This window comes from Kryptolebias marmoratus, linkage group LG13, assembly GCF_001649575.2.
Source record: "Kryptolebias marmoratus isolate JLee-2015 linkage group LG13, ASM164957v2, whole genome shotgun sequence".
In the NCBI taxonomy this organism is placed as follows: domain Eukaryota; kingdom Metazoa; phylum Chordata; class Actinopteri; order Cyprinodontiformes; family Rivulidae; genus Kryptolebias; species Kryptolebias marmoratus.
Window position 1 is genome coordinate 21,000,385 of NC_051442.1, and position 24,531 is coordinate 21,024,915.

General features: G+C 37.5%; 1 pseudogene; it reads left to right on the plus strand.

Annotated features, from left to right (window-relative positions):
* The window catches only part of LOC108246182, a 45,484-nt pseudogene extending 34,943 nt beyond the window's left edge, over positions 1-10,541 (plus strand).
* The last annotated feature ends 13,990 nt before the right edge of the window (positions 10,542-24,531 follow it).

The following is a 24,531-nucleotide window of genomic DNA, read 5'->3' on the forward strand; positions in this document are numbered from 1 at the left end:
GGGGGGGCTGCAGACACATTCACACAGAGGACAAGATTACACCCAGGGGGCCCCCCACTGATAGAGGTGTGTCCTTCTGTTTCTCAGAAAGAAAGACTTCTCCAGGCTCTCCGGCATGCCTGGGGGCCCAGGCTCTCCTTCAGCTGCTACATTTAATTTACTTCAAACTGGAGTTTTGCTTCTGATAAGAAGGTGTTGGGTAATTTACAGTGTGTGAGCATAAAATTAAATGAGCAGGTAGAGCCAAGAGGAAACAAAAGGGGATTTTGAGACCATGTGTGTGAGTGTGTGTAAAAAATGTGAGCAGTCTCAGTTTTGCTAAGTGTGCTTTTGATCTTTGTGCTTCAGGTGTGTTCTCACCTGTCTCCAAGGAAAGGGTTTTTATTATTCTGTGCTCTTTTTTTCCCACCTTTTGTTGCCCACTAAGCTCCCAGACTGAATGTGTGCCGGTGAATGGTGAACGTCACAGGCTTTGTGACGCAACAGGTCACTTGAGGACCACAGGTGATGTCAGTGAAGTGTACACTTTGGGCCCCTGGGACGGGTGATTTTCCTGAGAACAGAAGCCTTGTGAGGTGTGGCAGAGAACAGTACAGCACAAGTGGAGTCAGGGATGCTACGGTTACACTCTTCTTCTTTCTCCTAACATACGCACCATTATTGCTGAGCTGCAATTCTCTAATTTGCTTCATTTGTGTGTGCGTAAAAGAATCATGGCGACGTGTGTGTGTCTTTTGTTGACATTATCAGTAAGGAGAAATTAGCAAGTCAAAACAATGTGATCATCAGTTTCCGAGCAGTACCATTCAAGGCATCTTAGTCAGCTTTCCTGCCATCCTGCTGTCTCTTCCTCCTTTTCTTTGTGTAAGATGATGGATCATGTGTCAGTGTTTGTAAAGGAGCTGTGGGCACGCAAAAATAAAATTCAAGTGTGTTCTCTCCAAAAGTTCAGATTAAAAGTTTCAATGACGGGATATGAGTTATTGTTCTGTTGTTGAGAACATTCACTTCTAGCAAGGCAAAGCATTAAATAACTCTGTTTTTTAATTTTTGTAGTTTTGTGTCCCCATTATATATTTTTTGTCTTTTATTCTGTTTAACTCTTGCTGGCATACAGAGGCTTAACAGTCACACAAAGAAAAAGACAATACATGGATGACCTGGATTACGTGTTGCATAAGCTCAGAGCGAACGTTGTAACAAAGACGTGATCAAAGCTCCCTGTCACATGAAATTAAAACTATGGCTGGAGCGAGCTGGTGCTGAGGATTTCTAGCGTGCCTGTCAGTATTGTGCTCACTGTTCGTGCCTTTATGTTTGTCCACCTGCAGGAACATTCATCCATATGAGTTCAATGTTTTTCAATTGTTCAGTTCTACACTTTTAATATTTTTACATTGCTATGGAAGTTATTAATGGCTTTTGTTAAACTGAAGGTGCCTCAGTCAGGCCAGATTTCAGTGTTTAAATTTATGAGCCACTATTCAGGCTCATACTTCACTAAATATTAAATTAATGTTTTCAGTACATTTGTATTCGTAAATTTGTGCTCATTAAGAACTATTGTGATGAAGAGCTATAATGCCTTAAAACTGCTTTTTTTATAATTCAAATGTTATGGTTTCTCAGGCACTAAAGGAGAACATAAATAAGTAAATAAATGAATGAATAAATAAATAAATAAACAAGCACTGGCTAACAGGCTTCAACCAAATCACTGTGTTGGCAGTAGCCCACACCTTCACAACTGACTTCCTAAATGAGGCCAAAGTTACAAAAAAGTTTTTTTAGCTGTTTGAAATTTACACACAGTACATCCATCAGATTACATTTTTTGGGCCAAATATTCAGTGAAATTAAAAAGATTCTTGTTTTTATTTTTATTTTTTTTTTACTTTTTTGTGTATTACAGTAATAGATTCTTGATTTGTTTAAAAACTCCTGTTTGGAAATTAAAAGTAGGTTTCATCAGTGTGATCTTGCGCATTGTGATTTTCTAGGAAAATAGTGGGCTCAAACCTTTTTAAGGGCATTCTTCAAGGCGAGCTTAGTGTTGCGGGATGGTCATCATGGGGCAACTAATTTGTGCATGACATGAATTAATTTGTAAGAAAGGAAAAAGACAAGTAACGGACCTTGGAAAATCAGGTCAGTTAGTGTGTCCTTGCCCCCCCATCGCCTTAAAGAGGCCACGAAGCCTGTGTGAGCCTGGATGACTGCTGGTCGCCTGTTTTCCCTGCTGTCTCTCTGACTAAACAGCAATCATACCGGACAGGAGCTGAAACAGACCCCCTCTGAAGCAGTGACGCATCATCTCTGATTCCTCGACTCGTTCTCTTTGTGAAGTGTGTGTGTGAGTGTTTTTTTTGCACACACACACACTTTCTGTTCCAATAACAGCACCTTTGATATGCCAACCCAGTGTGTTGGTGATTTGTCAAGGATGCAGATCTTTGATTTATTTTTTTTGCACATTGTGACAAAATGTCTCGCCTGTCTTGACTGCTCTGAGCCCAAATCACTTTGGGCTCACAAGGCCAGGGTTTGGGTATAATGAATATGTGTGTGGGTGTGCGTCTATGTGTCATGGGGGGGTTAAGGAATTGCTGGTCAAACTATGATGCACGTACTGCCTTGTTCAGCACCCCAGCAGTGACCTTATGGTTCAGTAGCTGACTCGTTCATGCGCTGTGTGCCTCTTTGTCATACAGAAACTGCTTGTGATCATCACCTTTAGCAGGCACATAGTGGAGCAGATGGTCGCTCTCATTGGGTGAGTAAGCCTGATCTTGTGTGGGTGTGTGTGTGTGCAATGGTATCTCATGTGATGTACAGCTCAAAGAATTGATGCAGTTCTTGACAGTTGATTTTTTTTTTTGAGGGGGGTATGGGGCACTGAGGTAGTTCACGTTTTTGTGAAGTTTTGTGAACTTTGGCCTCTTGTCCTGCTCCTCTTCTTGTTGCCTGAAAAAGGCCCTTCACAGTCAGAAGTGAGTCTGAATCAAAGGCTGTAATTATGGAAGATGACGTTTGGCTTTTTTTGGCTTGAAACACGTGCAGATCTTAAAAGAGAAGTTTTGTTACATTTTGTTCCACTTTTCACTCCTCATTCTGCTGAGTTAGATGATTAATAGCTTGGATTTTTCCACTGGGTTGCTATGGGCATGAACATGTTCTGGCTGCTTTACAGGACAGGATAGCCGCTTGTCTATCAAGGAAAAACACAAAAAACAACTTTTTATCACTTGCGATGCACTCTTTTCTCTCTGACATGCTGCACCTCGTTTTGTTGGTGCAAAAGTCCAAAGAGGAGGCTGCTTTTGAACGTCTGTAGGTCAGAAGTGGGCATCAGTTGTTTCCAAAGGCCCATGTTGACTTAGTTAATGTGATTGAAGGGCTACAAGTTTTACTGAAACACGGGTACAAGATGCTACTTGCATCTGTAATACATAACATCAAATGATCTGCAAAAATACTCAAAGAAAAGAATTGCTCTCTTCTGCCTGACACCATGTAGCTAACATTTGTTGCATATTGTAGATCCATCACTTTATGTTGGAGGACCCTTTTAGTTTTTTGTTTTAGTTTTTCTTTAATTTAGACAAGTTCAGCTTAGTTATTATGCTTGCGTGAAATAAAATAATGCTTTTGTAGAACATTAAACATACCTGTGTGCTGACATTCATAATATTTTTTAGACAACATTTAGATTTGTGTTTCGTTTTGTCCTTCGTCTCTGTTTGTCGCCACGACCTTTGACACTGACAAGATGGTAAAGCAAAGTTTAGGCCTTTTTTTAATCAAAAACAGAGACAACACTCTTTGTTGCAAAGTGCTAAAAACGGCAGCACAGACTTTGTTTCCTTAAGATGTATTGGTAAAATCCTGGTTTTCTGCATTTATTTCAAGTTCTTTTATTTTTGTTTGAGGTTGTCAAAGGCCAGCTTCAGATGGTCCAAGGGCCACTCACAGCCTGTGGGCCTTATTTTGCCCATGTTTGCTTTAGGTGCATCATTTGATGGCAGCATTTTTTTTTAAATAAAATAAAATCCCTCACGTGTCAAGCACCTCTGGTTATTACCCTGGATGTTCTTGGGAGAAAAGAAACATTGTGAGTTTTGCACACAAGCTGTTTAGTTGTATTTCTGTAGGCCCAACTGGAAACATTATCAGAACACTGAACGTGTTCTGCTGAATTTATCTAATACACTGATATTTGAAGAATTAAGAGGCTGGCTCTATCGCAAGCTAACAGCTAACTGGTTTCAAAATATGCTAAAAAAAAAATTGTAAAACTCCAAGTACCACACTGACACTTATCACTCACTGGTTCTTTTGAAACAAGGGCTAGCTGTAAGAGGAGTTTGGTGCCACGCACGTGTGTGTGTGTGTGTGTGTGTGTGTGTGTGTGTGTGTGTGTGTGTGCACGCTGATGGGTGCCATGACGGGTGTCCTTGTAAAGATGCCAGTGGAAACTACCCTCAACACACCTGCTGGTGGGAGTGCCGCTGATTACACACAAACATAGTCACACATATTCAAACTCTAAGAGCCTCACACACTTATACACACACACACACACACACACTTATTTGGACTCACACACATTCACTGTGCTGAAATCAGACTATAAGATTGCATCAGCTCTCGTTTCTGCCATGTTGACTTTTTTTTCTCTTTATAAACAATTTTTTTTAGGACTTCAGCTGAAGTCAGATAATTTAGCGAGAAGCTTTTGTACTTTTCTCTTTTTCAGGGAGACAGTAGCTTGATTATTCTGTTATGTCAACCATCTGGTCTAAATGAGATACAGTCAATAAAGATTACTTTGCTCAAATTTCACAAGTTATTGGATACTAAGAGATGGTTTTTGCATAGAGCACAATTGTGTGTGTACGTGTGTGTGTGAGTCAGACAGTCACTGTTCATTGAGCTGCAGACTCAGGGTGACAGATGATTGGTTATTGACAGGTTTCAGTCTGACTCGCAGCTCGTTTCTTCTCTGTAGGAAGTTTCCCCTTTTACAACCTGTCAACCGTCAGCTTCCTTCCTCATCGAGCTCTTTCCACCTTCACCTCTGGTTCTCTGTCGCTCTTACTTTCAGTCACATTTCACCTTATGAATGGGTGGCAGCTAAAACACGTTAACCCTTTCTGTGCCAACAGACCGCAGCTCTAACTGGAAAGTTGCTAAAAAAGAAACGTTTTCACCCTTACACTCATAAAAAAAAAACGCAGGCACCTGCAGTCACATTCAGGACCCTTGCGCACATGCACAGGTATAAGTGTGTGCACGCACACTGACCGTTTGTGCATATGCATATGTGTGTGCAACACACACATATATCACCTGCATCTTCCAACCTGTCTCCCTTTGGATACTTTATTTCTCAGTAAATCATTTTACTGCTGCTTCACATGTTCTTCTTCTTTCTTCAGGAGCAAAACTTTTAAAAAAGTTCTATTATGTTTTCATTGAATAAAAAAATTTAGAAATGTCACAACAGTTTTTCAAATGTGGGCTGTGTAAGAATAGCATTTCAAGTTGATTCCTTGTTTTTATTCATCACTTTTTCAAAATCTCTTTTCAGTGTAATTTGATTATTTTCAGTAATGTTTAAACAGATGTCTGAAATTGTGAATTAGAGTGATGTCTGCTTAAATATACAGTTTCTGGTTTTGAACATTTTTGAACTAATAATTAGTTTGGTGTTTGGCCATCTTGATGTATTGTGTTCAAATATTTTTATTGTCTAAAATAAGAAGTTTTCAGTTTTGAATGTTTGCTTTTGTTATATAATGACTAAAAATAAGGTTGTTTTTATGAAACAGTGATACAGTTTGGGTCTTTTTGTGGAGTTGTAATATTTATTAGTGTTGTATTCGTTTGCTCAACCTTTCACATAGAGATGAGTGGCTGAAGTGACTGTTGGACTTTGGCTGCGGTGATCTTATTCTCACATGACACAAAGCAAAACTACACTTCAAAACCAAAATGTCTTCCTGCTCTGCGTCTGTTAGGTGGATGAGTTGGCACACAGTTAACACAGTCACTGACCTCTGATAGTGTTAATCTTAATTTGTTATTCAAAAACATAATTTATCTCATTTTACGTAAACTGAAGTTTTTACGATCTTTATAGTCATTTTGTGCACATTGTCCTTTTATGTTTTTACTTAAGTCTGTTAGAACATTTGGTGGATCTTTTTGTTTTGTTTTGAGTATTTAAATGTTTAATTTCCTGGAAATAAAACTGGACCAATTTGAAGTGCGAGTTCATCAGAAGTTACAGTTTATTATAAAATGTACCCAGTGATTCCCCTCAAACTGTAGCGTGATGTGACCTTTGAGTTTAGTTTTTGTTTTTTGTTTTTTTTTAAACAAAACAAACCAAAGAAACACTCTTGAGTTTCATTGACAATAAAGGGTTTATTTTTGGTGACAAATACTGAATTTTTTACAAAAGTCTGTGAGTGATTAGCAGGTGTCTCATTTGACCATTAAATTTATTTTCTAACTAAAAGGTGATCATGTAAAGCTGATTAGATCAGATACTAAATCATTTATATGAATATCCACAGATACATTTATCACTTAAGTACAAAGGTACAATTTCATCAGTGTTTTACATTTTAGTTTGATTTTCACACAAACATCCTTATTTCTTAAACTTTTAAACTCACAAATACTCTACTACATTTTTAAATAATTAAAATATTAATATTTTAGCTAACAAAATAGATTTTTACAAACTGTTCGTAATGATGGTGATGCTTTGACTTCTAAGGATATTTTATGATTGATAATATTTCCAAACATTGCTAATTTTAAAATATTTTAGCTTTCTCTAATCAGCAAGTTTTGTTTTAATATTTTTATTTCTTTTACTAAAATTGAGTCTCATAAATTAAATTTGGATTTGCACCACAAGACTCTAAAACCTAACAACCACTTTCATAGCTTCTCTCAAGTATCAGTAAATATGACAAAATCTTGTTTATTTATTTATTTGTTTTTAGTCAACTAAGAATGAAGTGTTGCTGAATTACCCTTTTTGATAAACTAGGACGTAAGTGCTCAGATTTCCGATTATGAAATTCTATCAGTGTGACGTTCCTGGAAAATTCAAACATAAAATGGTGAAGTGAAAAATAAGTCACATTACTTGACAGTTGCTCAATTAAAAACACATTTCTGCTGATTTTCCATCAACTATCTATTCAAAGAAAAGAAAAAAAAGAAAAAAGTTTTATGACCTGTTTGTGTATATTTTGGAAACAGATGCATGTCTCTGGAAGACGCTCACAGACGTTTCTGATGTGCGAAGAGTTAAAGTTCGATTTAGAAGTGCTTGTCAGCAGTAGTAGGATAACAATAAAGCTTGTTTTACTTTGAACTCTCACATTGCCTCAATAAAACCCTTATTCAGATGCTTCTTGGGCTGATAAAAACTGATAACTTGGAAGTGAGTCTGATCAGACCTGTTGCTGTGACTAACATACAGATGTCTCCTCTTCAGAAGCAGCTGTGCGTCTGCAGTCGCAGTGTAAGCTCCTAAAAATCCTGCAAACTCAGATTGTTCAAGTATTTGATCAAAGAAGAGTTCTTCTTGTTTTGATTTTCTTTTCTTCTATTTTATATATATATAAAACCACAAAAAAAATCCACCCAAGATCCCCCTTACTTTCCCAACAAAGTCAGGTTTTGTAGATCCGTGAATACTATTTTATTTTATTAGTTTATCTAAAAATAGACTAAAAATAGATTTTTTAAAAATAATACAAGTGTTGCATCTTTTCTTACTGATGGTAGAATTTCATCTTTAAATTTTCATTTTAATGACCCGAAAGAAAATGTTTGTGATTTTTATAACCTTAGAAACTCTTCAGAGATTGACCGATGCCCTCCGGATATGCATCATACAGCACAAGGACGACAGATTTATCTGTTTTATTTTGTTATTTTCTTGCCCAGTCTTCCTTGTCCTCTCTCTTATCTCAGCTGAGGCAGGAAGGGCTCCGACTCACCCTCTGTGTGCAGTAATGGATCAGGGAGTTTTCCTGTGTTGACCTAGTCTGATATCTTGTATGTTTACCTTTACTCACTGGTGACTGTGTTGCGACTCGTTTTAGTTTCTACAGATGTGTGAGAATGAAAAAAGTTGACGTTTATACCCTCCATCCACCGTTTATCTGCTGCGTGTTCTGGAGTCAGGTCACAGGGGCAGCAGCTTAAGCAGGGAAGCCCAGACATTTCTTTCCACAGCCGCCCCTTCCAGCGCTTCTGGGAGGATTTCAACATGTTCCCAGGAGAATATGGCTACGTTCACACTGCAGACAAATCTACCTTATTCTGATTTTTTTGCATCTATGTGACACATATCTTATTTTTTCATATCAGACCCAGGTCTATTCAATATGTGGTACTGAATCCGATGCATATCCACTGTTTTTCAAAGCGACTTCAGTGTGAACATTCATGTCACATTTCATCCAACTTTTACATTAGATGAAAGGACGGAGGACCCTCACGTCAAAGTCCCACCCGTCTTGGCTCTGGCTCTTCATTCACACATGCCTCTGCTCAGAAATATCAGCCACAGCTCAAAAAAAAGATAATCATTTGAGCTCTTTTTCTTCTCAGTCTTCTTTTATCGTTTACCATTTGAATGTACAGTTGCCCCGATTGGACAGCAACTTCAGAATCAATACACTAACACTTGCAGCGTCCATATTTACTTCCACAAACACAGCAAGCAGAGTGTGATGTCATATCTTCTTCTGTACAAGTGGCTCATTTCAGTTACTGGAAGCTGTTCACACTGATAAAGGTCACATTTAAAATGTAATGCCCGAACCACCTCAACTCGCTCCTCTTGATGTGGAGGAGCAGCAGGTCTACTCAGAGTCCCTCCTGGATAATCAAACTTCTCATCCTATCTTTAAGGGTGAGCCCAGGTACCCTGCGGAGAAAACCCATTTCGACCGCCTGTATCTGAGATCTTGTTCTTTAGGTCCACTACTGTACTCATAAGCTGTTTACCGGTCATAGACCGACAAGTAAAAGAGAGTTTTGCTTTGCATTTCAGCTCCCTCTACACCACAACGGACCAGCACAGAGTACACAATATTGCAAAACCCAGCGTGCTACAGCTAGCTGCTACTGCCACTCTTTGTGCTTGCCAATAACCACAGAATTTTATTTTTTTAAATCATATTGCAAAGTTTATGGTAGCGTAAAAACGTATAGAAATTTAGAGCTCTGTGAAGGTTTCTAAACTGTTCACATGAACCTCTTCAAATGTTTGAGATTGTTGTTTTTTAAATTTTTGTTGTTGTTGTTTGTGTTGTATTTATGGGGGGAATTTGGCATGTCTCCATAAGAATACATTTATTTCCATGCAAGTCCATCTTCAAGACAGGAGTCCATCGCCAGCACAACGGGCTCCCAGGCTGCTGCTCCTGCTACACAGAGCCGTCAGCTTTAGGAGCTCTCAGCGGGCCGCCCCGCTCAGGAGGACCTGTGGAGAAACACAGGTCAGGGCAGGACACCACACTGAACCAGAACAGATGTGGGACTGGGTCATTATTTGGTAAATCACAAGCCCCTGAAGTAAAGTGAAGTCCCAAGTAAAGTCTAAGGTCTAAACTTTTGACTTTCAGTAACAAGAGACAAATGTAAAAAGATAACTTACGGTTACTTGACACCAGTGGAGAACATAATGAGCAAATGTAACTTCATTCAACTTCAGAAACACAAGGTGATCAATAAAAACAACACATGTACAACAGTTGTATCTACAGTGTCTGTTTGTTTTTTGTCGTACTTGGGTACTTTCATTTTTACAACTTGAATACAAACAACTGTTTAAAAATATTTAAATATTTGTTTATGTTTCTGTCTGCATCAATTTTTTTATCCTGTCAAGTTTCTGGTACCACTTTCCCCATATAAATGACTAATAGTTCATAATGCAGTTTATAATTAAGCTATGAACATTTAATAAACCATTAAATAGCATTAGATAAAAGGAACACTGAGCTAACATTTATCTTTACTCTCTACTCTCTCTGGTTATTTATGATCCTCATTATTTAAATTTTAAAGATGAAACATTTGTCAGGATGTTACCTGCATGGAAGCACTATGAGCATTTGTAGATTCAAAGTTTGTTTTAGTGTAAGAAATTATTTAACTTTAAAAAAGTAAGCTGGGCAAATAGAAAGATACCAAACATAGAGCCCATTTCAGTGTTTGAGCTGTGTTTTATAACTGTTTTATTTGCCAAATAATGCTTTAAAAAGTTTTTCTAAACTCATGAATAACCTATTAATAAAGTACTAATGAATAATTTATAAAAGTATCCTTTTTGGAAAGCGGTTCTAGTTGATGTTGAGGCCTTGAGTTAAAAATAAGACAAAATAAAAAAAGGTTTGGATTTTTCAAAGGTTTGCAGAAATGTTAACAGGTTAAAGAACAGAAAATTTTTAGGAGTGATTAAGAAAGACAAAGTCAAATATCATATTTTGAGTTAAGTTAAAGGCAACTGGACAGAACACAAACTAATAAAACACATTCTAAGTGCTAGTTATAATGTACTACTCACTAAATTCATGGTCACATAATCGAGTTTATGCTCAATAAAATATGCTGGACAAACCATAAAGTTTTTTTTTCAGTTATCTCTGCTTTTTTAATTGTTATTAGCACAGGTGTATCTTTTTAAAATGGAATTTCCATTTGTGGCCTAAATTATAAAACAATTCGCCAGTAGGAGTTTAGGTTTATTTCTGTTTTGTCTAGTTCATTTTTATTTTATTTTTTTAAAATAAAAACATATTCAAACTCAAAACAGTATCTTCAACTTGGCTTTTCAAGATTTTCTCTTTACCATATTAACATTTTGCAATATTTTAAAAATGTAGGCCCTAAACACAGTTCAAACACAGCTTCTTTCTTAATCTGAGGCCTTTCTGAAAAACTTGACACGAAAACATCTATCTGGTGCAGATAGAAACGAAAGAGGAAGAATAAATATAGTCTGGGCCTTTATTATATCAACAGCTGATTTTTGTTATTTTTAATTAGTCAAATATCTTGAAAACAGTGATATTTTAAAGATTATTCAAGTTGTATAAACTCTGAAAGGTGAAAGTGACCAAGTCTGACAAAAAGTAGAGTAGTTACAACTGTTGTGAATGTTTTGTGTTTTTATTGATGATCTTGTATTTCCTGAAGTTGAATGAAATTACCTTTGGTCATTATTTTCTCCACTGGTGCTCAGTAAGATGATGTTATCTCTTAATGTTTGCCTCCTGACATCTGTTTTTGGGTGTGAAGTTCTGTAGATTGTAAGGAAGAAGTTTTTGTTTCAGGAAGGAAACTGAATCTTAGCGCTCTTTTTTATTTAAAATACAGTTAAAATACATATGAGGTCTTGGTTCAAGTCATGAGGCATTAGAGTAAAAGTGCAAGTCAGGAGGCAAATCTTTTTCTTGTTTTATCAAGTCTAATGTCTCATTTAAAGTTTGAGTCTGGCAAAGGAAATGGCATGTGACTGAGTCACACACATACTGGAAATCTCCAGATAAAAATCAATGTCTCATTATTTAACTGTAGTAAAATTATTGTGCTTTATCTCAGTGGACTCTGAATGCTGCTGAAGCTAAAGTAAACCAGTTAGCAGAGTTCATAAACATCTTAGGCTGACAAGTGGACACCTCTTGATCTGATTTCCTTACACATTTAGTCCAAAAATGAAAATAATTAATAAAGTAGCATTTCTTTTAAGGAATCCATCTTGCCTGCTGCCTTGCATGATAAAGTTTTACGCAAAGATCTTGCTTGATCAGTCATTGGTTAAAGTATGTGATGTGAATGACTCTCAGCCACTAACACACCAAATATTAGCTCAATATCTGTAAAAATGGCTGAGTTGTAGCAATTTTTGTATTTGCTACAACCGATGAGCTGCAGTGAGTCTGGTTGACTCCAAAAGTTAATCAGAGGAAGATGTGCATCTGATGATTGCTTTCTGAGAGTTTTATAACTCTTTTATGTCTCTCTCTCACACACACACAGGTAAGTTCATTTCATGGTGGCTAATGATCTGCTGTTTTTTTATTTACATTCATGGTGACATACTTTATGCCGCTCTCACATTTTTTACTCCATGAAAGCAATGATGTAAGTACCTGTGTGTGTGTGTGTGTGTTTGGGGGGAGTTGTTCTATAGCAAAATATCTCATGAACCACTGGACTGATTTAAATGAAACTCTCAGAAAGAAATTATTAGACATACATCAACAACTGATTAACAGCTGAAAACACAAAACAACTACAACTCAATTCTACAGATATTGAGCTAAAGTTTAGTGTGGTAGTAGCTGAGAGTCATTCCTGTCACATACTCTGAGCAAGATCTTTGTTTAAAACGTTGCTATACAATACAGTGGGCATCATGCATTTTATCAAGACATGCTTGTTTTAAGTGTACAGTATATAGCATAAATAGCACCTGTTACAAATAAAACATTTTCTTCACAAGTGCTTCACAAAAAAAAAAAAAATTGAACACAAGAGAAATACCATTACAATAATAAACACAAAATATCTTTTTGTCTTTAAAAAAAAGACAAATGATGGTACAAAAACATATAATCATTAAAAAACTAAAAGTGTGCCTGAATAAAACACTTATTAAATGAACTTATGTTAGAATTCTCTTCACAGTCATACACAATGAAGAAAGACCGCAGATAATTTTAATTTTTTACCTTTCATTTCCTGTTTTTTATTATCTTCAGGTAAATATAGGTTAGTGGAGAAGTGAAATTGCTGAGAGTCACACAACTCAGACTATTCAGGGTATTCACACTAGTTCTATTAGTTGTGTTTAGTCTGGGGGAAAAAAGTCTGTTACAGCTTGTTTCCACTGATATTCACCCATCTTGAACTCCTAGCTCATTTAGAAACACGGTGTGTATGGTTTCATAGTGAATGTCAGGTGCCCTTTGTGTTAACTGTGAGATCTAAAAATCACCTTTCAAGAAGGGATTTTTCTGTGTTTTCCATCCTACCACATAAATCAATTAATACTTTTCTGTTAAAAAAAAGACAAAGTGTACTGCAGGGCCTGTTCGAGTCCATTAATTTTTGTAACTGAATATAGATTACACTTGGCAAAACTGATGCCTTCTTTTGTTAAAGGGCGTTAAACTGTAACCACTCGCAAACATCACTGAGCTTAAAATAGTCTTTTTTTCAGAGCAAAGTCTTCCTGTTAATTCAGTTTTGTCACTGGATGCTCTGGGCACCTGAGAAGCCTCCTGACAAAGACGTCATTGATCGGACCTTCCACTGCCACCCATGCTAACTCAAACACAGCCCGACGCCTCGATTAGGATGACTAGCAGGACAGTTGCAGTGTTGGATGGCGTGGCGGCCTGCAACAGACTCTCTTTTTATTTGGTGTCATTAAGTTTAATGTGAGGCTCAGCGGGGCGTCATCTCATCCACTTCAATTCTGATTACTTTGGCTTCCCGACCTCTGGCAGAAACAGAGAGGCAGTAAGAGGTTTGACTCAGAGCCACAGTGTCTTACTGCAGCTATTTAGAAGAATATTCAATCAGTCAAGAAAAGTTTCAATTGTTCACTCATTCACGTCATAGCCAGTCAGCCATTTTGAGGGGTGTTTGTCATTTTAACTGCATTTTTTTATTATCATTTATATCAAACATGGGCAAAGTACAAAGAGGCCTTTTGAACATGTCTCTTTGGCCCCCAGTGTCATCAAAACTAAAACAATACAACTTAAAATAAATTAAAGAAAGACAGGCTTTTATTAAAGAAGCCTGAGAAAACTTAAGACACATTATGTACAGTGTGGAAAAGTATGGAATGAGATTATAGTATTTTCCAGGTCTGGATAAGTATGCACAGAACACAGAAAAATCTATGTTGTTAGATATCCTAAATAAACTATATATAATTAAATCAAAGAAAATGGAATAACTTTTATTTTTTATCTGACCAGCAGATACAGGCACATGTATGAAGACTGAAATAAAATAATAAAAAAAAAAAACATCTATTACCTGGTTTGCCTTTTAGGGTGAGAAGAATTAGGGAATTTATATCTAAAATGTTGAACTGAAAAAGTAGTATTTAAGAAAAAAACAGCTCTTATAGTTGTAATAATTGTTTATCCTCTCAAGACATGTAAAGCCCCCAAAAAAGGTAAAGAGTATTTTTTTAAAATGGAATAAAACCTTCATACATCTGAAAATTATATTCAAGTATAGAGAATAAAACAACACCACTCTACAAACAGTAAATTACAGGAAATTTACAGATGTTTATTTGTTAAAAAAAGACTAAAAGAAAATCTGAGTATTTCTGGAAAAGTTTGGAATTTTAAAATAAAATTATATATTTTTTTGCCTGTTTACAACAAAGAGTATTGTATGTATTTTCAACTAAAAACTTAAAGGGTTTCTTTGAGGTTTGTAACAGATTACATATGGATTTTTCAAAGATAGAAAATGACTAAGTCTTTTTTTAACCACATAATGATGTGTATATATATATGTATATATATATACATATATGTATACATGCTCTCACATCAGTATGTTCAATATGCTATGGGAATTTTATTATATTTTAACCAAGCATTCAAATTATGCTACAAGCTGGTCATCATAAAATAGGAAAAATATTTTTACAAAGATATTATTCTAAAAATGGGCAACAAATTTTAGCACATGTTGCTTTACAAGCGAAACAGAGCACGCCTTTCATTGTGACTGTTTTTTTTGTTTGTTTGTTTTTTCAGAAGATATTATGTTCTGCATGGTAGATCCAGGTGGCATACTATGCCCATTAGGGATGTAACAAGATCTTGCGAGACTAAGATTTCCATTGAGTTGAAAAGTGTCTCGTGAGCCCCCCCAAAAAAAAACATTCCTGTCTTGTGATTTTGTCTGGTGAAATTGGCACTAAAATTGTCTCTTTGTTTGTGTGGCATTAGTTCAAATAAGCATGTCAGGCACTGGGCCCACGTGGCATGTCACCCAAGCCTCGCTGTGAAGGCAGCTTCCCCTGCAGCTTCTGCAGCTACGTGCTGAGAGGAAGATTTTCTGTTGCACTTTTATTCAAAACAGAACCGACTTAATGCCGACCTCAGACGGTGATTTGTCAACTTTGAAGCTTAGAAAACCAAGTCTGAACCTCTCATTAATTTGTTTGAGTTGAGTCGATCAAACTTTGAAGTGAAGGTGAATCAGACTGTACAGCTCAGTGAGACCCCCCCCACACACACACACACACACACAAGCTGTTCAATTAGTTCTGTGTTCAGCAGTGTTAGAAATGTTTCTCTGTGAGGAAAATATTAATAAAAAACACAGAAGTTTCACTCTGATGTCCTGAGAGTTTCCACGACTCAGACTCTGAAGAGAAACGTCTGGCAGAGCTCATCAGCTACAGGGTGTCTGCCTGAATTTATTTTATTCATATTGTCTTTTGCTTTCTGCTGTAATTTTAAGCAGACATGTTTGTCGCGGTTTGGATTTTCATTGAGATGACCTGTGGTAAAATGCTTTCATTGGAAATCAATTGAAAGAAATAGTGATTTCAAAGGAAGGCATAAGAAATCAATAAGTCTTTTAACTAAAAAAAAAAGAGTAAACTCTGCTCTGACTGATAAAAAAGTTATATTGGAAAAGGTAATTTAATATTTCCGTATGAATATGTTCACATGATAAATCTAAAACAAATATCAATTTTTTTTCAAGAAATTACAAAGAAAAGGTTGTCCCTTGATCAGGTTTTTGGTTTTGGCTCCTTAAGTAAATGAGTTAGAAGGCCATGGAAAGTTGAAAAACTGTTCTAAGATCTGAAAAGAGTGAATCTGACAAGAAAAGTCAGTTGAGTTTGTGAGTAAACCTTCTTTCTTTTTTCTCCTTACATTCCTAGAGCCCATGTGTGGCCCTTTAATCCCTTTAACGATGTAAAAATTGCATTCCATGTCCACCATTGCACTATATATGGCCCTAGAAACTTACGAAGTACAATAAAATGTAGTGTTGAGAAATTGTACAAGACATTGGCTGAAATATTACACATGAAATATTAAAAAGCATATGTTATAATGCCATGAGGCTCACTTAGTTGTAAAAACCTTTGTTCTGTATAGAAATATTGTATGGGGAACATTAATTCAAAAGTTAGTGTATTATATAGTGATCCCAATGTAGTGAGTGAGTAAACATTTTGAACACATCATTATTCCGATTGTATTCTGCAGGTTGGGACTCTGAAATGGTTCACAAAGATCTGAATATAGGTGTAGTTTTGTTAGTTATGTGAGAAGGAGATAAAAAAAAAGACATCAAGAAAGGGATGGGTCAGATGTGTTTTCCAGGTCTGGAGTTGTATTATTTGTCTCTCTGGTACAGTTTGTAGCACAGGACTTTGTGGGATCATGAATTTTTTGTTTTCTTTTTATCACACACTGTTCCACACCCCGCATACCCTTTTACACTCCACTTGTTCTTGTGTCGAATGGCTCCAGCTGGCTTTTGTGTTTGATTTTGATTCAGTTTTAAAACCGTTTCAACATTTAACCCAACGTTATCTTGAGCTTTTAAGCAGCCTCAGAAGTTACATGGAGTGCCGTAATGCGTGATTGAGTTTCATGTGTTCAATGAAACGAGTCACCGCAGACAGACCCTGACTCAGAGGCCGGCTGGGCAGACGTCCGGACCCCTCAGTCCCAGCTCTGCATCAGTCACACCTTGGTCATAACGGACATATTGTCCTCCATCAGCCTCAGTAACATGTCGTGGAGAGGGTGGGAGGACTGTAACTTGTTTGTGAACATTCTTACTTGAAATATATACTGTACTGTCCATCTGAAAAAATATCTCAGTATTCAGGACATCCACTTATTACTATGATAGTACAGGTAGAATATGAGGAGACAGAGCTGTGTTTGTGAATGTTAATAACAGAGTTTCATATCTTATGTCTGATCTTTAGGGGAAATAATGTGGCATTAGGTTTGCTTGCTTTCATTTATCTAGTTTTCTTCTGCTATTTTGTGTTTTATGAGCCATACTCAGACGTCATAATGCACATTGGCACCTACACATCAAGTACTTTTACTTTCCACTTGCTGACTTCTAACCACAACCTCTACATTAAGCAAACTCAGACAGAAGTCTACAACTAAAGGGTGCGCAACAGATCCTAAAGTTTAAATAAAAGGTAATCAGGCTTGAATAGATCCTGTATATTTTGATTTTGTTTTGCTAAAAACAAAAACAGAAAACAAAAATCATCTTGTTTCCTGTGGTAAGACCTAGTTCTTGTTGCTTTTTGCTTCTACAGCAGTTTGGAGAGGAGATGGAGAGCCTGTTGTGGCTTTTGTCAGGTACGCAGCACTGTAACCTGTGTGGTTGTTTGAGCAGCACATCACAATATATGTGACATACGCCACAAGTTCAGCGCAGACCCACAGTGTACTGTAGACTGCAGAAGTTAGAGCCACAGTTTTTGTGCTGAATTGCTAACCGGCTGTGTCGAACAAGTGAAACATGGAAGTTAAAATGACAGAACAATCCTCGTTTATTCTGTAATCCACCCTGTGACTTTGTGTCTGTGCTAGGGGTTGAACGACTACATATTTTTTAAGGTCGACTACATCATGATAATAGTCGAGTCGATGTCGACTAGTCGCGGTGACGTCATAGTGACGTAAGCGCAAAAACTCTTCACAACTACTTGGAGGCTTTATTAGCTATTTTCACGGCAAATATTGACCCCTAGCTAGGTTCGAAAAACTGTAGCAAATCTCTAAATCCTTCTCCGTGGACAGCAGCTAGTGGTCTCATGTCTTTGACAATGAAATTCACAAGCAAATTTGTGATTTGCTGCCGCCGGTGTCCTGTCACAGCTGGGCGTTTCATGAATGAAGTTACTGACAACTGACTGGATCGAGCCGGTTGTTCAGGAGCTAGCATTAGCGGATGCCTTTTCAAATGACTGTGCATCGCGGTCGTACTTTTGTTGTACTTCAGCACAGCTTTGCAGATTTTGCATGTTACGGTAGTTAAACCAGAAGAGTCATCTTTAGTGAAATATTTCCACACTGTTGACGAATTTCTACCTGTTTGACAAGATGCAGGCTTGTCCTCGATCTGTTTTGAAGACGCCATTTTGTAGCCAGTGTTCTGTCAGATCTGCTGTCAGACTGTCATACACTTCTGACAGCTGATCTGATGACACTTCTAAGCACGAAGTGTCATTCTTAGCACGAACTCACGGCTATATATATGTCAGACAAGTATACACTGTCATTACCAACTACAGGCTTTTATTTAATCAGCAGCTGTCATTACCACAGATCTTTATTTAATCAGCAACATAACATCATAATGTATTAGTTAGATCGTCGTGACAAAGACACTCGCGAGCCGGCTAAGTGACATCCTTAGCGGGAAGGGGGCGAGTTTTAGACGGCTCGTATTTTGTAGTTGACTGCAGCTGCAACTCCATCTCCTTTTAAAAACACTGTAAAACCACAAATATGCATCCATCTACATATCATTTAAACTAATGTATTAACTTATTTTTCTTGTGTCTTGTGACGTATACTGTGCTATCAGATCAGCACAGGCTGTCACCACCGGCAATCACATGACTGCGACTAGTCGACATGAAATGTAAAAACTCGCGAGACGTCCTAGAGTCGACTAGTCGACTAATTGGTTCAACCCCTAGTCTGTGCTGTCCTGATCTTTAGATTTATCATGTCATTTGGTGTTTATTTGTCTGTTCTTGGATTTTCTGGCTTTCTGCAGTTTTACTTGGGACTAATAAAAGTTGAAATTGAGTAGGTGGGATATCAATGTGTTCCCGTACAGTAAGGGTTAGGAGAACCAATCCCATCATAAATCTCCACCCACCAGCCATCCTTTCAGTCCTGACTTTGTTTAAAAATAAATATATATATTTTTAAAAAACCATACTGTGGTGCTGCCCTTCATCTCTTGATCCTCTTCTGTTCATCTGCCCCCCCCTCCTGCATTTCTAGCCTGTCTGTTGCCGCCTTTCAGTCTGACTTGCCTGGATTTGTCTCCAGTCACATTTGACTCATTGAACAACCCTTTTGCACCAATGCAAGGGTCCAGGTGTGGCAGTGACCCAGCAGCTCCGCACGCTCCCAGGCCAAGAGGGTCTGTGGGGGCATGCGGACCCAAACATGATGGGGAGGGGTGGACCATACAACTGGAAGGTGGTTTTCTGTTGTTGTCGAGGAAGTGAGAAGAATAATAGACTGCTATAATTGGTGCCCCTGTTTTTCTGGCAGCTCAGTTGGTACCCAAGAGGATAGGTTGTCCATGTGAGTGTGTGTGTGTGTGTGAGTGTGTGTGAGTTGGCTGACACAGATGGCTGTGAAACAAGGATGTGATAAACACCCTGGGCAGGGGGATCTCCGTCCAGGAGTGGGCTCCGTGTTTTAGCGGTGAAGTCATTAGGAAAAAGCCTGGTTTAACTGGAGGAGGAACAGACACTCACTCACAAATACACAGACAGATATTACCTTTCAACATTCGCACATGAATCACAGTGTTCCTTACAAAGAAGTGAAGCGCCACCCCTCTCTCCCTAATTTCATTATTTCAACAACAAACAAAAATGAACCTGTTTATTTAACCAGGAGTGAGTAAAAACAAATTCAGTCATTTCTATGTTTTGTTTTTTTTTTTTTTTGCACAAGGATTTACCATCAGGTCAGAGTTTCAGTGCCACAGGTCAGAGCACCACCTCACCACACGGTGTTTGTTCTCCTTACAGTGTTGGTGCTGTTATGTTAGGTGTGAACTATGGCCCTGAGGAGCGTTGGGTAACAGTAGTGATTGCCTAACCAAGTTGTTGTGATGATGTCGTAACCCGTTGGACCTGGCCAGCATTTGGTTGTCATGTGAGCCCTTATTCTCTTTTTTCCGCTGCCCAGGACATCAGGGCACGTGTGTGTGAGCTTGTGTGTGTGGGTGTGAGCCTGTGTGTGTGTGTGAGAGTGCATGCATTTTTTCATTAACAAAAAAGAACAAGAATTAGGGAATGCTGAAGGTGGCAGCCCTCAAAAGGGGCACTCGTGTCAAAGGTTACCTCTGACTCAGGGCCTGTGGAATTTAGTTTTCACAAATCAAACACAGGACGTCTAAACACGCTCCATTCTTCATGAACAGAAGCAGGAAACGATAGTTCATTAAAAATACGAGAGGCTAGGCTGTTGCTTACAAATTAACCCTTCAGAGCAGTAATCACGCAACAGGAAGTTGAGAGATTTGGGGGTTTCCCTCCTTCCTTCTTTGTTTCAATAAAGGCCTTAGACAAAACCATGACAAGTACAGGACAGACATGTCTTTTCAAATCTCTGCTCTCATTCTGCTGTTGAAACCTTTTTTTGTTTTTTGTTTGTTTGTTTGCATTTTTAAAAATTGCTAATTTAATGCAAAGAATATGGTTTTGTAACTGCAGCATTAAACATTTAAACACTGTAAACCCTCAGTTCTTAAATCTGAAAGAACTGACTGGGCAAATTATTATCTTTTCCTTTTTTTTCATGGTATTATTTTGGAACATTTTGCCTTTGACATTTAAAATTTTTTTAGATTCATTGTGTGTGTAATGAGTTTAGGTGTTCATTTGTCCCTACAAACCTAGATTATTTACACTCAAAATTACATTTTTACCTCATTGGTTTGATGCTCTAAAATTGACTTTCTTAAATTCACCAATTGGTAGAAATGTTAAATTTTTACAAATGCCACTTTTAGAACTGTCAAACTGTTTTATTCATTTATTTAGTCCATGTTGCAGATGTTTTGCAGAGAGGTAAAGGAAAATAAAAAAACAGAAAATGTGGTGGTATTTGTGTTATTAAAGGATGCTTAGGTGAGGATGCTTACGTTCAGAAATGCTTTGCAAATTGCACTGAGTTCATTTGTTCTCTCAGATGAGATTATAGTCCTTTATTTAAATAAAAATGATTTTGTATAAATAGATGCTGGACTAAATACAAACAAATTGCAAATTGATGATAAATGTCAGCTTTTAATTGTTCTTTTTAATTTAAACTCAGCAAGGACCAAACAAACAACGTGCTATTACCCTACAAAAAATATATAAATATATATATGTAATATATATATATATGTAAAAAGAAACAGCTGGTTGAGATTGTGAGCTCCCTATCGCCTGTCACATTCACTTTGTCACATTTTACGTTTTTAAGATGTTGAAATTTTTTCAATTCTTTTACTACAAATTAGCAATTTATGCAAAAACATAACATAAAAGCTTATTTTTCTTTTTATTAAATTATTTAGTGAAAGTATGTCTGTGGCACCTCCAATTTATTTTCCTTTTGGCTGCTTTAGATCAGTACAGACCGATCCAAATAAAAGAGAAAATGTGCTGAATATTTTTAATGTTTTATAACTCATCACCCGCACAACATACAGACACACCTGGGTTATTTTACATTTAATTTCCCTAAGCTTGTGAAAGGGCTGATTGCCTTTTGAACAACTTCTGGAAGTGATTTAATCTGTTGTTTACTGTTAACTGTTAAAGTTTGATAGGATTCACTCATGCAGAGTTTTATTGTTGTAAAACATTTCAAGGCTTTTCCTCATTGCCTTGTTGCTATGATTATCTTTTCTTTGCGTTGGGGGGGGTTAATATTTTTCTGTTGTGGGACAGCGTGTTACACACAAACCTGGAATTTAGTGGGGGTTTTTTAAATGATACAAAGGCTATTTTTATTTTAGAATGCAGACACTCAGATTGTCGCATAAAGTACACATCAAGGTAAATTATCATTTTAATAATTAACTTTATTTGTTGGAAATAAAATGATCACTACTTTCTCTCATTCAGTGTTTTGTGAAATGATGAGGAAAAACTAACGAACACTAAATAAACACTGGATGTAGTTTTAAGACACATAAGGTGCATTTTTTTTTTTACTTTAAATGATTGAATTAGAGTAATGGGTTTATTTTCATTTGAGATTTTTATAGTTCATCATCAAAAGTAATATGCAGCTTTTTTACATTTCATTTTTATCAAATTAAACTCACTACACAACTTAAACAGGTTCAGTTTTTGTTTTATTGGCCATTCAGACTTAGTATATATATTATTTTTTTATTGTTAGTTTGTTTTTTGTTTTTTTTAAAAAGTGCTGTGAATCTTTTTTTTTTTGTAGTTATTTAAGGCTGCTGAATTTCAGACTTGTGTAAAAAGTTTTCTTTCTTTTTACCTAAAGCAAAGGATTTTTTTTAAACCTGGTATCTGATTGACAAAAAAAAGGCATTTTATTACTGCTTTTGTTTTTTTAAAAACATTTTTCTTTCTTTCGTCAGAACACATCAAAAGCCTAAAATAACCAATTTTCAAGCTTTTCCTGAACATGAAAAGAAACTTTTACGGCTTTTATTTTTCCGCTACATATATTCACAGCATGCACAAGTGACCAAAAAAAACCTCATTTAACTCCACCTAGTATGAAATAAACTTCTAAGACCAATAAAATGATAATTTCTTAAACTTTTAGCCAAACACAAAGACAAACTTTCAGCACAGGTACTCACGGGTGAATTATAAACACACCTACAGCAGGAATTCTTAAATCCAGCATTTTTAAACCTCTTGTCCAGAAAGTGGAAATATAATCCCCAAAAACACAAAATGAACAGACATAAAAAACAAAGAGCAACAAGCAGTTGTGACTGTGTGGCAATAATTTCTGTTTTCGCCTGCCTGCTTAGAGCTTCTTTGTTGGTGGATTTGCTTGGGCTCATGACTCAGAATTGCTCATCGTGTAGGAGATGATTCGCCCGCCATTTCTGAACCTTCTTCTTCTCCCTCTTTGTTCTGCCTCTGTACTTTTATACACTGAACTTATGTATTTATTAAGTCTTTGCTCTGCTTTATTCTTGAGTAGCTCGTTCAGCTTTTCGTCTGACTTCTGTATTTTAGAGTTATTTGAAGTTTCGCTGTGTGAAAGTGTGAGGAAATGCTGAAGTGGGGGGAAGGGATTATGAAAGCCTTTGTCTTCTTAAAAACAACAGAAATTCCAGCTTAATTTTTGGAAAAAACTTGTTCTAACAATTTGTACACAAGCATGTGATAAACCCAGGGTTCAGAGGGAAGATTTAGACTTTCTGTGCTGCTTTATGCCTTTTCCCAAGGATATCAACTACCTGCTATAAAGTTAATCATTAAAGGCTTCCTTGTTGTAAATGCAATCATTTAACACAGTGTTTTTTTTTTTCTCTCACCATAACATAGGTGAGTGTGTGGAGGTGGGGAGGAACGGAAATGACTTGCCTACTTCAGAGAAAGTTATCAGCCATAAAGCCAACTGTATGTGACATGACTGCCCACGCAAAGCTGCCCTGAGATCTTTGATGATACCTCCTCGACGTGAACAAAAGATGTCGGCGTGAACATGGGGAATGGGTTGAAACAAAACCTCGGGGGAGTAGAACATCCACAAAGAAAATTAGTGGAGGTCTTTAGTATGTATTTGTTTAGTGATTAATCACTAACTCCAGCACAGGGATGGGCCACTGATTCTAGGTTATTCTGTGCAGTCTCTCACGTCTTTTTTTTTCTTTCAGTATGTGTGTGTGTGAGTGTGTGTGTGTATGAGGGCAGGGAAGGGGGGCTAAGTAGTATGCATGTAGTTAGTGGGTAAATCTTGTAAAGGGTTTCCTAATATGGGCTGTCTTACAGCAGAGCCCTCCCCCTGTGGGCCATCCCCTCAGGTCTCAGCCAGTGATGACACAGCTCGGGGACGACTCACTTCCTCATTAATTGGCTGAAACCAGTTCTTACAGGAACCGCCTATGATAAATGTGAGAGTTCTGAGAAGTCATTCATTTCTCCTCGCTGCAGCGGCAGAGGAGGCACTGCAGGGGAGGTGAACGAGTTCAGCAGTGTGTGTGTGTGTGTGTGTGAGAGAGAGAGAGAGAGAGAGAGAGAGAGAGAGAGAGAGAGAGAGCGGGGAGAGGAAGCCGAGTGTGTGTGTGTATGAGAGAAGAGGAGAGGAGAGCAGGAAAATGTGACTGACTACTGCTGCCGCAGCTGCCCCATGAGGACCAGACAACTTTTCTTTTCTATTTTTTTCTCAGTGTTGTTATTAATATGTAGTTTTTGAGTGTTGCTGCTTCCTGTGCTTATGTTTCAATCCTTTTGTGTGTGTGTGTGAGAGAGAGTGTGTTTTCTTGTGTTTGTGGAGATGAGCGGTGAGGGGATTGCACTCGTTGCTCCCTCCGTCTTTCTCTCTCCTCGGCTCAGTACAGTACAGGAGACAGGACAGCATGCCTCCCTTTGTTGCTGCCCTCGGGCTGGTGAGTAACAATGATGTGACGTGATTTGTGCCCCCACCACCCCACCCTCTCCCCCTTCTCTGTCTCCTCTTCCCTCTTTTTCTGTGTTCCCCCCCC